This window comes from Oncorhynchus masou, chromosome 25 (genome assembly GCF_036934945.1).
Source record: "Oncorhynchus masou masou isolate Uvic2021 chromosome 25, UVic_Omas_1.1, whole genome shotgun sequence".
Classification (NCBI taxonomy): domain Eukaryota; kingdom Metazoa; phylum Chordata; class Actinopteri; order Salmoniformes; family Salmonidae; genus Oncorhynchus; species Oncorhynchus masou.
The window spans coordinates 41110290-41122913 of NC_088236.1; the positions used below are offsets into that span (position 1 = coordinate 41110290).

Here is a 12624-nt window from a genome sequence, read left to right on the forward strand (position 1 = left end):
ACCATAGGCTACACTTGTCTGTCCATCATGTACGTAAACAACTAGTTTGCCTGCTCTATCCGCACTAATTGGTGAAGTCATTTAATGAGATTAAGGTTAAAAAAACTCTAGAAGTCAAAGTTTAAAAATTAAACAGAATTTAAAAAAATTATGATTCAGTTCAGAATGAAATGATTGGTTGGTTGGAACCAAAATTCTTTTCCAATGTTACATACACACAAAAAGTAGGTTTACATGGGAGAGATGCGTTTTACCGTGAGGTGTTGCCTTATTTGTTTTGTGAAACCAGGTTTGCTGTTCACTTGCGCATATATGAGATGGAAGGGAGTTCCATGCAGTCATGGCTCTGGATAATACTGTATGTTTTCCTTGAATGTGTTCAAATCCAAATCTATTGGTCGCATACACATTTAGCAGATGTTATTGCGAGTGTCACAAAATGCTTGTTCTGGACTTGGGGACTGTGAAAATACCTCAAGCGTGTGTGTCAGCGCTGTGTGTACATTTACTACGCAAACAATTTGGAATTTCCAACACATGAATGTTTCTTATAAAAAGAAGAAGTGATGCACTCAGTCTCTCCTCAACTCTTAGCAAAGACAGACTGGCAGCATAGTATTGATATTAGCCCTCTGATTACAATGGAGAGCAAAACGCACCACTCTGTTCATGACCAGCTGCAGCATAACAAGATCCTTCTTCGCAGCACTTGACCATATGACTGGACAATAATCAAGATAAGATCAAACTTGAGCCTGCAGGACTTGCTTTGTGGAGTGTGGTGTCAAAAAAAACAGAGCATATCTTTATGACAGACAGACCTCTCACCATCTTTGCAACCATTGAATCAATATTTTTTTACAATGACAGTTACAATCTAAGGTAACACCAAGTAATTTAGTCTCCTTAACTTGCTCAACAGCCACACCATTCATTATCAGATTTAGCTGAGGTCTAGAACTAAGGTAATGATTTGTACCAAATACGATGTTCTTAGTTTTAGAGATCTTAAGGACCAGTTTATTACTGGCCACCCATTCTAAAACTGACTACAACTCATTGTTTAGGGTTGCAGAGATTTCACTAGCTGCGGTTGCTGACGCGCAAAGGGTTGAATCATCAGCACACAGTGCACATTTGGGAAAAATTCAGACCCCTTCACTTCTTCCACATTTTGTTACGTTACAGACTTATTCTAAAATAGTTTTTTTTTTATTAAACTCTCAGCAATCTACACACAATACCCCATAATGACAAAGCAAAAAACAGTTTTTAGGCATTTGTAAATTTATTACAAATTAAAAACGGAAATATAACATTTACATAAGTATTCAGACCCTTTACTCAATACCCTCTTCAATCACCTTTGGCAGCGATTATAGACTCGGGTATGACACTAAGCTCGGGTATGACACTAAGCTCGGTAGCCCTGTATTTGGAGAGTTTCTCCCATTATTCTCTGCAGATCCTCTCAAGATCTGTCAGGTTGGACAAGCTCCCTGCCACTGAAAAACATCCTCACAGCATGATGCTGCCACCACCATGCTTCACTGTAGGGATGGTATTGGCCAGATGATGAGTGGTGCCTGATTTCCTCCAGATGTGACACTTAACATTCAGGCCAAAGAGTTCAATCTTTCTTTCATCAGACCAGAGCATCTTGTTTCTCAATGTCCGAGAGTCCTTTAGGCACCTTTGGCAATCTACAAGCGGGCTATCATGTGCCTTTTACTGAGGAGTGGCTTCCGCAACTCATCCTTCTGGAAGGTTCTCCCATCTCCACAGAGGAACTCTGGAACAGAGTGACCATCGGGTTCTTGGTCACCTCCCTGACCAAGGCCCTTCTCCCCCGATTGCTCAGTTTAGCTGGGCTGTCAGCTCCAGTAAGAGCTTTTTTCCATTTAAGAATGATGAAGGACACTGTTTTCTTGGGGACCTTCAATGCTGCAGAAATGTTTTGGTACCCTTCCCCAGATCTGTGCCTCGACACAATCCTGTCTCGGAGCTCTACGGACATTTCCTTCGACCTCACGGCTTGGTTTTTGCTCTGAAATGCACTGGTCTACTGTGGGACCTTATAGAGATAGCTGTGTGCATTTCCAAATAATGTCCAAATCAATTGAATTTACCACAGGTGGACTCCAATCAAGGCCATGGCTCAGGAGGTTGATGTCCTTGATTATCTTTTTGTCCTTCTTGTGACATCGGGTGCTGTAGGTGTCTTGGAGGGCAGGCAGTGTGATGCGTTGGGCCGATCGGACCATCCTCGGCAGGATGTTCTCAATGGGGCATCTGTAAAAGTTTGTGAGGGTCTTAGGAACCAAGCCAAATTTTTTCAGCCTCCTGAGGTTGAACAGGCGCTGTTGCGCTCCTTCTCTTCCACACTCTCTGTGTGGGTAGACAATTTCAGATTATCAGTGATGTGTACGCCGAGGAACATGAAGCTTTTCACATTCTCTATCGTCAATGTGGATGGGTGCGTGCTCCCTCTGATGTCTCCTGAAGTCCATGATCAGCTCCTTCGTTTTTGTTGACATTGAGGGAGAGGTTATTTTCTTGGCACCACTCCACCAGGGCCTTGACATCCTTCCTGTATGCTGTCTCGTCATTGTTGGTAATCAGGCCTACTCCTGTTGTTTCGTCTGCAAACTTGATGATTGAGTTGGAGGCATATGTGGCCACGCAGCCATGGGTGAACAAGGGGTAGATCAGATGTAATATTGTAGATAGACTGGCTTTCATCAATGCAATTGTCTGCATCATTTCCAATCCCCCATATTTTTTTTTGTAAATATATAAATTATATATATATATATATTTTTATATATACACAGTACCAGTCAAAAGTTTGGACACACCTACTTTTTCATGGGTTTTTCTTTATTTTTACTATTTTATACATTGTAGAATAAGAGTGAAGACATCAACACTATGAAATAACACATATGGAATCATGTAGTAATCAAAAAAGTCTTAAACAAATCAATATATTTTATATTTGAGATTCGTCAAAGTATCCCCCCTTTGTCTCGACGACAGCTTTGCACACTCACACACTGGCATTCTCTCAACCAGCTTCCCCTGGAATTTTTATTTGATAAAACTTTTATTTAACTAGGCAAGTCAGTTAAAAACAAATTCTTATTTACAATGACAACCTGGAAAGCATTTCCAACCGTCTTGAAGGAGTTCCCATACATGCTAAGCACTTATTCACTGCCTTTCCTTCACTCTGCGGTCCAACTCATCCCAAACCATCTCAATTATATTTTTTCTCCCCAATTTCATGATATATCCAATTGGTAGTTACAGTCTTGTCCCATTGCTGCAACTCCGGTATGGACTCGGTAGTGGCGAAGGTCGAGAGCCATACGTCCTTATGAAACACGACACTGCCAAGCCGCACTGCTTCGTGACACACTGGGCGCATAACCCAGAAGCCAGTGTCAGCGTGCATGCACCCGGACTGCCACATGTGTCGCTAGAGCGCGATGGGATAAGGACATCCGGGCAGGCCAAACCCTCTCCTAACCCAGACGATGCTGGGCCAGTTGAGCCTCATGGGTCTCCCGGTCGCGGCCGGCTGTGACACAGCCCGGAGTCGAACACAGATCTGTAGGGACGCTTCAAGCACTGCAGTGCCTTAGACCGCTGCGCTACTCGGGAGGCTCAATTTCGAGTCTCATAACAATGGGTCTGTTTTTTTTTTACATTTGAAAACATTTCTAAAATCCTGTTTTCACTTTGTCTTTATGGGGTATTGTGTGTAATTGAATACATTTTAGAATAAGGCTGTAATGTAACAAAATGTGGAAAAGTAAAGGGGTCTGAATATTTCCTGAATACACTGTATTTCTAAGGCTACATATAATATAGGCTATTGAGGCGTTGAATAAGGCCCTGTCTGGACCACTTCTACCGGGAGAAAGGAACCAAGCCAGAAATTGGTGTACAGTATCCGATCTAAGCTATCAACTGCTTTTCTTTCATGTTTCTCTCAGGAGTGTGAGAGGAGTCCACGTGGAGTGAGGATGGAGAGAAATCTGTTCTAAACTTTTCTTATGTTGCTGGTATCATGGTTGACGAATGGACAAGACATAATAATGAGTGGTAAAGATGAAACATTGAAATTGGGACATTATCATGGGCCATCCACTTTGAACTGTAAAGATATCTGAAGAAGAAGGAAAAGGAAGCCAGAAGAATCAGTGCCTGAGAGAGGGGGTTGGTCAACTGTGCCAATACAATTGTTTTAGACTTTTGAGGTATCAGGTTGATTGTAGAAGTCTACACCACGTAAAATTATAGTAATTTAGATTAAGAATGCATTGAGATACTGATCTGTATTATAATCGTGATTAAAAAAGATAATAGCAGAATTATGGGATAATTATACTGAATGTTAATATGAATGTAAATTCTGCTAATATTGATGTGTGTTGAAGTGAGTTTTTTACTAAGAGTGATAAGACCAATTTGAATCACTGAGCAATGTCATTCTAAATTTTGGTTGGATAAATATTTGATTTTTTAATTATGATTTGGAATATGAATGATTTCCCTGACCTATTCTCTATTCCTGACTACATCTCTGAGCATAAGGACTTAGAGGGATGCCTGTCCTATATGTTGTGATGACGTCTGTGTTTAGACACTGGTTCTCATGTAACTTAGGGAGTATTTATATGTTATGTTTTTATTTGTATTTTTCTCAACCATTGATTATTCTGTGTGATTAAACCTGTGCAGGTTTGTCTTGTAGAATAAAGGTTGTAAACTTAGTGTCAGAAGGGAAAAAGCTTACATATAAGCTAAGGTATTTGACATTGAAGGGATTTTATTTTTTATTTTATTTTAAATATTGAGTACGTAATTACTGTTCTGATTCTCCAGAAGGGACAATGTCCCTTGAGAGGGGAATGTCGTGGCTGAATCAGAATTAGTTAGGTAACATAGATAAATAAGATGTTTTATCTTATTTTTGTCATTAGAATGAATTCTTTTGGACTATACTGTTGTCAGTTGCAGTTATCCCTTCTCAGCTAGGGCTCAGTCACTTGGGGCCCAGAGAGGGGAGAGGTCAGGCTTGTCTTCATATGTCAATGTATCTGTTAAACCATGTGATGCTATGAAGAATATCAGAAGGGGAGGAGGACAGAATGGAGGCTTGTCTTCTTATGGGAATGTGTCTGAAACTATTGTATGTCCCCTCTGAGGTTGCCCTTATCTTGACCTAGTATATGACCTCAGAGGCTCACTGTCTCCGTGAGCTTGTCCAGGAGGGATTGTATTTGAGATGGGGGTATCTAGAATTGACAATTGATATATGCCATTGGATGAGGTAATGTTTTGGTCCTAAGTGGTACCAAGAACGAGATTAGAATCTCGTCTAAAGAGACCAAACTGAACAGTAATTTATAGCTAATGCTGTCTGGCTACGGGATACTCCTCTTTCAATTAAAAGTCTTCCTTGTAATGTTCCTAAGATATGTTATTCGTCATGTGAGTTGAGAGGGGTGTGTCTTGGCTATAAATGATGCTAAGAATTATTTTGTAAGCACTCTCAGAGAATTAATTTATAGACACTGAGTTGATCTAAGAGTCACAGGGCTATGGTGAAGCTCATACACAATTAAAGATGGACTTTATAATATAACTCTGACTTGTGTGTGGTTTGCTCTCTCACTGTTTAGCAATACAGGAAATTACCACGACAAGATGCACTCAGAAATACTCATCCTTCCTCATTATAAAAATGCTAATAAAAATACATTAGATTTATGTAGAATTTTTTTCTAGGACCCAAACTCCATTTACATAGTTTACTGAGAAGGGAAAAACACTGGTGACTCATATGATATTTGACTTGAACCATGGTAATTAAAGTATGCTAACTAAGGCTTGGATACAACTGATGATACTAATGTGTAAATACAGTGCATATTCAATTTTGGCCCCCTGAAAGCATTGAAATAGAAATGCTATATACCAATTTCAAACCAAAAGCCCTGCCTTTGGCCGTCTGTCAGCGTCGGCAGCAATGTTAAAAATCAGCCACAAACATGACTCATGCTGCCATCACGATAACAATAGCAATCCCAAAGTCTGATCTCTCTCACACACACACACACACACACACACACACACACACACACACACACACACACACACACACACACACACACACACACACACACACACACACACACACACACACACGCACACACGCACACACACACACACCTTGCTCATTAGGGGCCCACCCTGCTGTGAGAGAGAGAGGCTCAGGAGGCCGCAGAGTGACACAGTTAATCAGAGCAGCTCAAACATCAGGCCTCTGGTCAATGCTGAACATGAGACAATACAATGAATTTACTCATTCGCTGTTTTTAAATTTAAGGTTAAGTTGAAGAAAATACTTGATTTTTGCAGAAAGCTTTGAAGTGCATCTCCTTGTTGTTTTACAAGCAGTACATGCTGGCTGTTTTAAAATTCCCCCACAACCCACATTCCCACTGAGATGAAGGCCTGAATATTGAATATTGATTTTTGCAAATGACTATGTGTTCTCAATGGCTTACCTACATCAATAACAGCACCACTTCTGACCCCTAGTTTGTCACCTTTGTTTTGCCCCGTGACCTTTTCTTCATAGGAGAGGATGAGGTGGTGGAGCTGTGTGTCCTCAGGGCCCAGGGGCAGTTGCTCAAACAGCTGGTGTGGTATACCCTCATGCCTTAAGGCAACGCCGAGTCCAATATAATTGAATATACCACAGGTGGACTCCAAGTTGTAGAAACATCAAGGATGATCAATGGAAACAGGATGCACCTGAGCTCAATTTCAAGTCTCATAGCGAAGGGTCTGAATACTTATGTACATAAGGAATTTCAAAACAAAATGTGGTCAATTTGCACAAACAAATACAAACCTGTTTTCACTTTGTAATTATGGGCTATTATTGTGTTTCGATTAATGAGGACATTAACGTAAGATAATGTGGGGGAAATCAAGGGGTCTGAATACTTTCCGAATGCACTGTTTATGGTTGTTTTGCCTCCTTAAGTGGAATGACCTGATTGTATGTTGCTGTGGATAAGAGATATGTAGGTGATAATATAGGTTCAATCAGTAAGGCGGTCTGAATGGTGTGCTGCTTTGACGTCATCCCATATTCACATCGTTTCCTCTCTATGGGAATTTATATTTGATGTTGATGCTCTCATCAACGTCATGTCACTCCTCGTCCTTTACTATCAAATAGCCATGTGCAGAATGTCAGTCACCAATTACCCTATGGCCAATGAGCAGAGCTGACTAATTCAACTTTACCACGCTTGCTAAACAACCTATGGGCATAGCTGAGTAATAGTTACCTTGCTCTCTTCTCACCAGTGGTGGAAAAAGTACCCAACTGTAATACTCGAGTAAAAGTAAAAATAACTTAATAGAAAATGACTCAAAGTAAAAGTCACCTAATATGGCTCCCTGGGGAAACCCCCCTTCAGTGCCCCCCAACAACAACAAATAATTCCTTTTCTGCACTAACTAATTATTATACAGTGCCTTGCGGCCCCCTTGAACTTTGCCACCTTTTGCCACATTTCAGGCTTCAAACATAAAGATATAAAACTGTATTTTTTTGTGAAGAATCAACAACAAGTGGGACACAATCATGAAGTGGAACGACATTTATTGGATGTTTCAAACATTTTTAACAGATCAAAAACTGAAAAATTGGGTGTGCAAAATTATTCAGCCCCTTTACTTTCAGTGCAGCAAACTCTCTCCAGAAGTTCAGTGAGGATCTCTGAATGATCCAACGTTGACCTAAATGACTAATGATGATAAATACAATCCACCTGTGTGTAATCAAGTCTCCGTATAAATGCACCTGCACTGTGATGGTCTCAGAGGTCCGTTAAAAGCGCAGAGAGCATCATGAAGAACAAGGAACACACCAGGCAGGTACGAGATACTGTTGTGAAGAAGTTTAAAGCCGGATTTGGATACAAAAAGATTTCCCAAGCTTTAAACATCCCAAGGAGCACTGTGCAAGCGATAATATTGAAATGGAAGGAGTATCAGACCACTGCAAATCTACCAAGACCTGGCCATCCCTCTAAACTTTCAGCTCATACAAGGAGAAGACTGATCAGAGATATAGCCAAGAGGCCCATGATCACTCTGGATGAACTGCAGAGATCTACAGCTGAGGTGGGAGACTCTGTCCATAGGACAACAATCAGTCGTATATTGCACAAATTTGGCCTTTATGGAAGAGTGGCAAGAAGAAAGCCATTTCTTAAAGATATCCATAAAAAGTGTTGTTTAAAGTTTGCCACAAGCCACCTGGGAGACACACCAAACATGTGGAAGAAGGTGCTCTGGTCAGATGAAACCAAAATGGAACTTTTTGGCAACAATTCAAAACGTTATGTTTGGTGTAAAAGCAACACAGCTCATCACCCTGAACACAACATCCCCACTGTCAAACATGGTGGTGGCAGCATCATGGTTTGGGCCTGCTTTTTTTCAGCAGGGACAGGGAAGATGGCTAAAATTGATGGGAAGATGGATGGAGCCATCTTCCCGAATACTTTCGCAAGGCACTGTATAATAGTGTGAACAGACAACACAGAGTTACACATGGAGTAAACAATTAACAAGTCAATAACACAGAGAGTCTATATACATTGTGTGCAAAAGGCATGAGGAGGTAGGCGAATAATTACAATTTTGCAGATTAACACTGGAGTGATAAATGACCAGATGGTCATGTACAGGTAGAGATACTGGTGTGCAAAAGAGCAGAAAAGTAAATAAATATAAACAGTATAGGGATGAGGTAGGTAAATTGGGTGGGCTATTTACCGATAGACTATGTACAGCTGCAGCGATCGGTTAGCTGCTCAGATAGCAGATGTTTGAAGTTGGTGAGGGAGATAAAAGTCTCCAAATTCAGTGATTTTTGCAATTCGTTCCAGTCACAGGCAGCAGAGAACTGGAACGAAAGGCGGCCAAATGAGGTGTTAGGGATGATCAGGGTTTTAGGGATGATCAGTGAGATACACCTGCTGGAGCGCGTGCTACGGGTGGGTGTTGCCATCGTGACCAGTGAACTAAGATAAGGCGGAGCTTTACCTAGCATGGACTTGTAGATGACCTGGAGCCAGTGGGTCTGGCGACGAATATGTAGCGAGGGCCAGCCAACTAGAGCATACAGGTCGCAGTGGTGGGTGGTATAAGGTGCTTTAGTAACAAAACGGATGGCACTGTGATAAACTGCATCCAGTTTGCTGAGTAGAGTATTGGAAGCTATTTTGTAGATGACATCGCCGAAGTCGAGGATCGGTAGGATAGTCAGTTTTACTAGGGTAAGTTTGGCGGCGTGAGTGAAGGAGGCTTTGTTGCGGAATAGAAAGCCGACTCTAGATTTGATTTTCGATTGGAGAAGTTTGATATAAGTCTGGAAGGAGAGTTTACAGTCTAGCCAGACACCTAGGTACTTATAGATGTCCACATATTCTAGGTCGGAACCATCCAGGGTGGTGATGCTAGTCGGGCGTGCGGGTGCAGGCAGCGAACGGTTGAAAAGCATGCATTTGGTTTTACTAGCGTTTAAGAGCAGTTGGAGGCCATGGAAGGAGTGTTGTATGGCGTTGAAGCTGGTTTGGAGGTTAGATAGCACAGTGTCCAAGGAAGGGCCGGAAGTATACAGAATGGTGTCGTCTGCGTAGAGGTGGATCAGGGAATTGCCCGCAGCAAGAGCAACATCATTGATATATACAGAGAAAAGAGTCGGCCCGAGAATTGAACCCTGTGGCACCCCCATAGAGACTGCCAGAGGACCGGACAACATGCCCTCCGATTTGACACACTGAACTCTGTCTGCAAAGTAGTTGGTGAACCAGGCAAGGCAGTCATTAGAAAAACCGAGACTACTGAGTCTCCCGATAAGAATATGTTGATTGACAGAGTCGAAAGCCTTGGACAGGTCGATGAAGACGGCTGCACAGTACTGTCTTTTATCGATGGCGGTTATGATATTGTTTAGTACCTTGAGTGTGGCTGAGGTGCACCCGTGACCGGCTCGGAAACCAGATTGCACAGCGGAGAAGGTACGGTGGGATTCGAGATGGTCAGTGACCTGTTTGTTGACTTGGCTTTCAAAGACCTTAGATAGGCAGGGCAGGATGGATATAGGTCTGTAACATTTTGGGTACAGGGTGTCTCCCCCTTTGAAGAGGGGGATGACTGCGGCAGCTTTCCAATCCTTGGGGATCTCAGACGATATGAAAGAGAGGTTGAACAGGCTGGTAATAGCGGTTGCGACAATGGCGGCGGATAGTTTCAGAAATAGAGGGTTCAGATTGTCAAGCCCAGCTGATTTGTACGGGTCCAGGTTTTGCAGCTCTTTCAGAACATCTGCTATGGGGCTGTTGGCCGAGGTTGGAGTAGCCAGGAGGAATGCATGGCCAGCCGTTGAGAAATGCTTGTTGAAGTTTTCGATAATCATGGATTTATCGGTGGTGACCGTGTTACCTAGCCTCAGTGCAGTGGGCAGCTGGGAGGAGGTGCTCTTGTTCTCCAGTGTCCAGCAGGCATCAGCTATGTAGCAAAGTTTACAGCAAGGATCCGGTGGAGTATTGGGCTCTAGCCGTGTATGAGTGTAGTTCGGGTGAAAAGCTGAGTAGGCCGGGAAGTGGGCCTCAGGGATAGCTTCGGTACTGCGTGCAAGCTACCTGTGAAGATCAGAAGTAGTGGTCCAGGGATTATGGCAGGAATCCGGCGTTGTTGTGGAAAGACAGTTATCCAGACTAAAAAAAACTGTCTGGCTGTGCAGAAGGTAAAAGCCGCTAGCAGTGGCTAACAATGACTAAATATCTTGTAGCTAGTTAGCTGGTTAGCTTCTGGAGGTTCTTGAATGTGTTCTAAAAATTAAAAATAATAGGGATTTCCGTATCACATTGGGTGAGGCCGGTAACCGGAACGTATAATCGAATTAAAAATCGAAAAGTGATTGAAAATAAATATGGGTCCGGTGAGTGGTCGGGCTAGCTGGGGACACAGCGATTCAGACAGTTAGCAGGCCTGTGCTAACAAGCTAACAGTTAGTAGGCCGGGGCTAAAAAAGCTAGCAGTTAGCAGACCAGGGCTAAACAAGCTAGCTGTTAGTAGACCGGGGCAGGCTAGCAGTTAGCAGGCCGAATTAGCAAGCAAGCAAATAGCAAGGGCTAGAAAGTTAGCCTTTGGGGGACATCGCGATGGGGTTAAGTCTGTTTATGCCTCTTCATGCGGTGACATATGACCACAGTCCCACACGGTGACATGATATCATTGATGTGACGTGCAAATGAGCGATAGAAAACCGATCGCACAAATGTCACCATTCCTGATTTCTTTGGGTGTGGGCGCCCAATGCCACCCCCGGCTAGATGCCGCCCTGGACGGCTGCCCATGTCGCCTATACCTAAATCCGCTACTGAAGCTATGTTATGTGTGATGATTGTGAGGTGCTATACAAATTCGACAGTCACAAAACAGGATTTCAAATAGGCCTTGGCATGTCAAGGGAACTGTAGCCTACTGTTTAGATGGGTTAAATGGAAACTGGAATCTGGACATTGACTAACCAGAATAATCTACTGTATTTTGGCAAACTCCAAAATCCTCTGATAATACTAGTCCCATGCGAATCGTCATCCCTGTTTTGAGACAAATGTCTGAGTTTTACAGCTGTTGCTGGCGGTTTGAGCAAGAATACAATAACTAATTCGATAAATTGAAGTGCATAGCATATACAGTTTAAGTCCGAAGTTTACATACACTTAAGTTGGAGTCATTAAAACTTGTTTTTCAAACACTCCACAAATTTCTTGTTAACAAACTATAGTTTTTGCAAGTCGTTTAGGACATCTACTTTGTTAATGACACAAGTACATTTTCCAACAATTGTTTACAGACAGATTATTTCACTTATAATTCACTGTATCACGATTCCAGTGGGTCAGACGTTTACATACACCAAGTTGATTGTGCCTTTAAACAGCTTGGAAAATTCCAGAAAATGATGTCATGGCTTTAGAGCTTCTGATAGGCTAATTGACATCATTTGAGTCAATTGGAGCTGTACCTGTGGATGTATTTCAAGGCCTACCTTCAAACTCAGTGCCTCCTTGCTTGACATCATGAGAAAATCAGCCAAGTCCTCAGAAATTAATTTGTAGACCTCCACAAGTCTGGTTCATACTTGGGAGCAATCTCCAAATGCCTGAAGGTACGTTCATCTGTACAAACACTAGCACGCAATTATAAACCCCATGGAACCACGCAGCCATCATACTGCTCAGGAAGGAGACGCATTCTGTCTCCTAGAGATGAACGTACTTTGGTGCGAAAAGTGTAAATCAATCCCAGAACAACAGCAAAGGACCTTGTGAAGATGCTGGAGGAAACAGGTACAAAAGTATCTATATCCACAGTAAAACGAGTCCTATATCGACATAACCTGAAAGGCCGCTCAGCAAGGAAGAAGCCACTGCTCCAAAACCATCATAAAAAAGCCAGACTACGGTTTGCAACTGCACATGGGGACAAAGATCATACTTTTTGGAGAAATGT

At 42.4% G+C, this 12624-nt stretch overlaps 1 protein-coding gene across 1 annotated transcript in view; it reads right to left on the reverse strand.

Moving 5' to 3' along the window:
• Positions 1–12624, reverse strand: part of LOC135514339 (small G protein signaling modulator 1-like) — an 87508-nt gene that overhangs the window by 56672 nt on the left and 18212 nt on the right. The gene's annotated exons all lie outside the window — the stretch shown is intronic.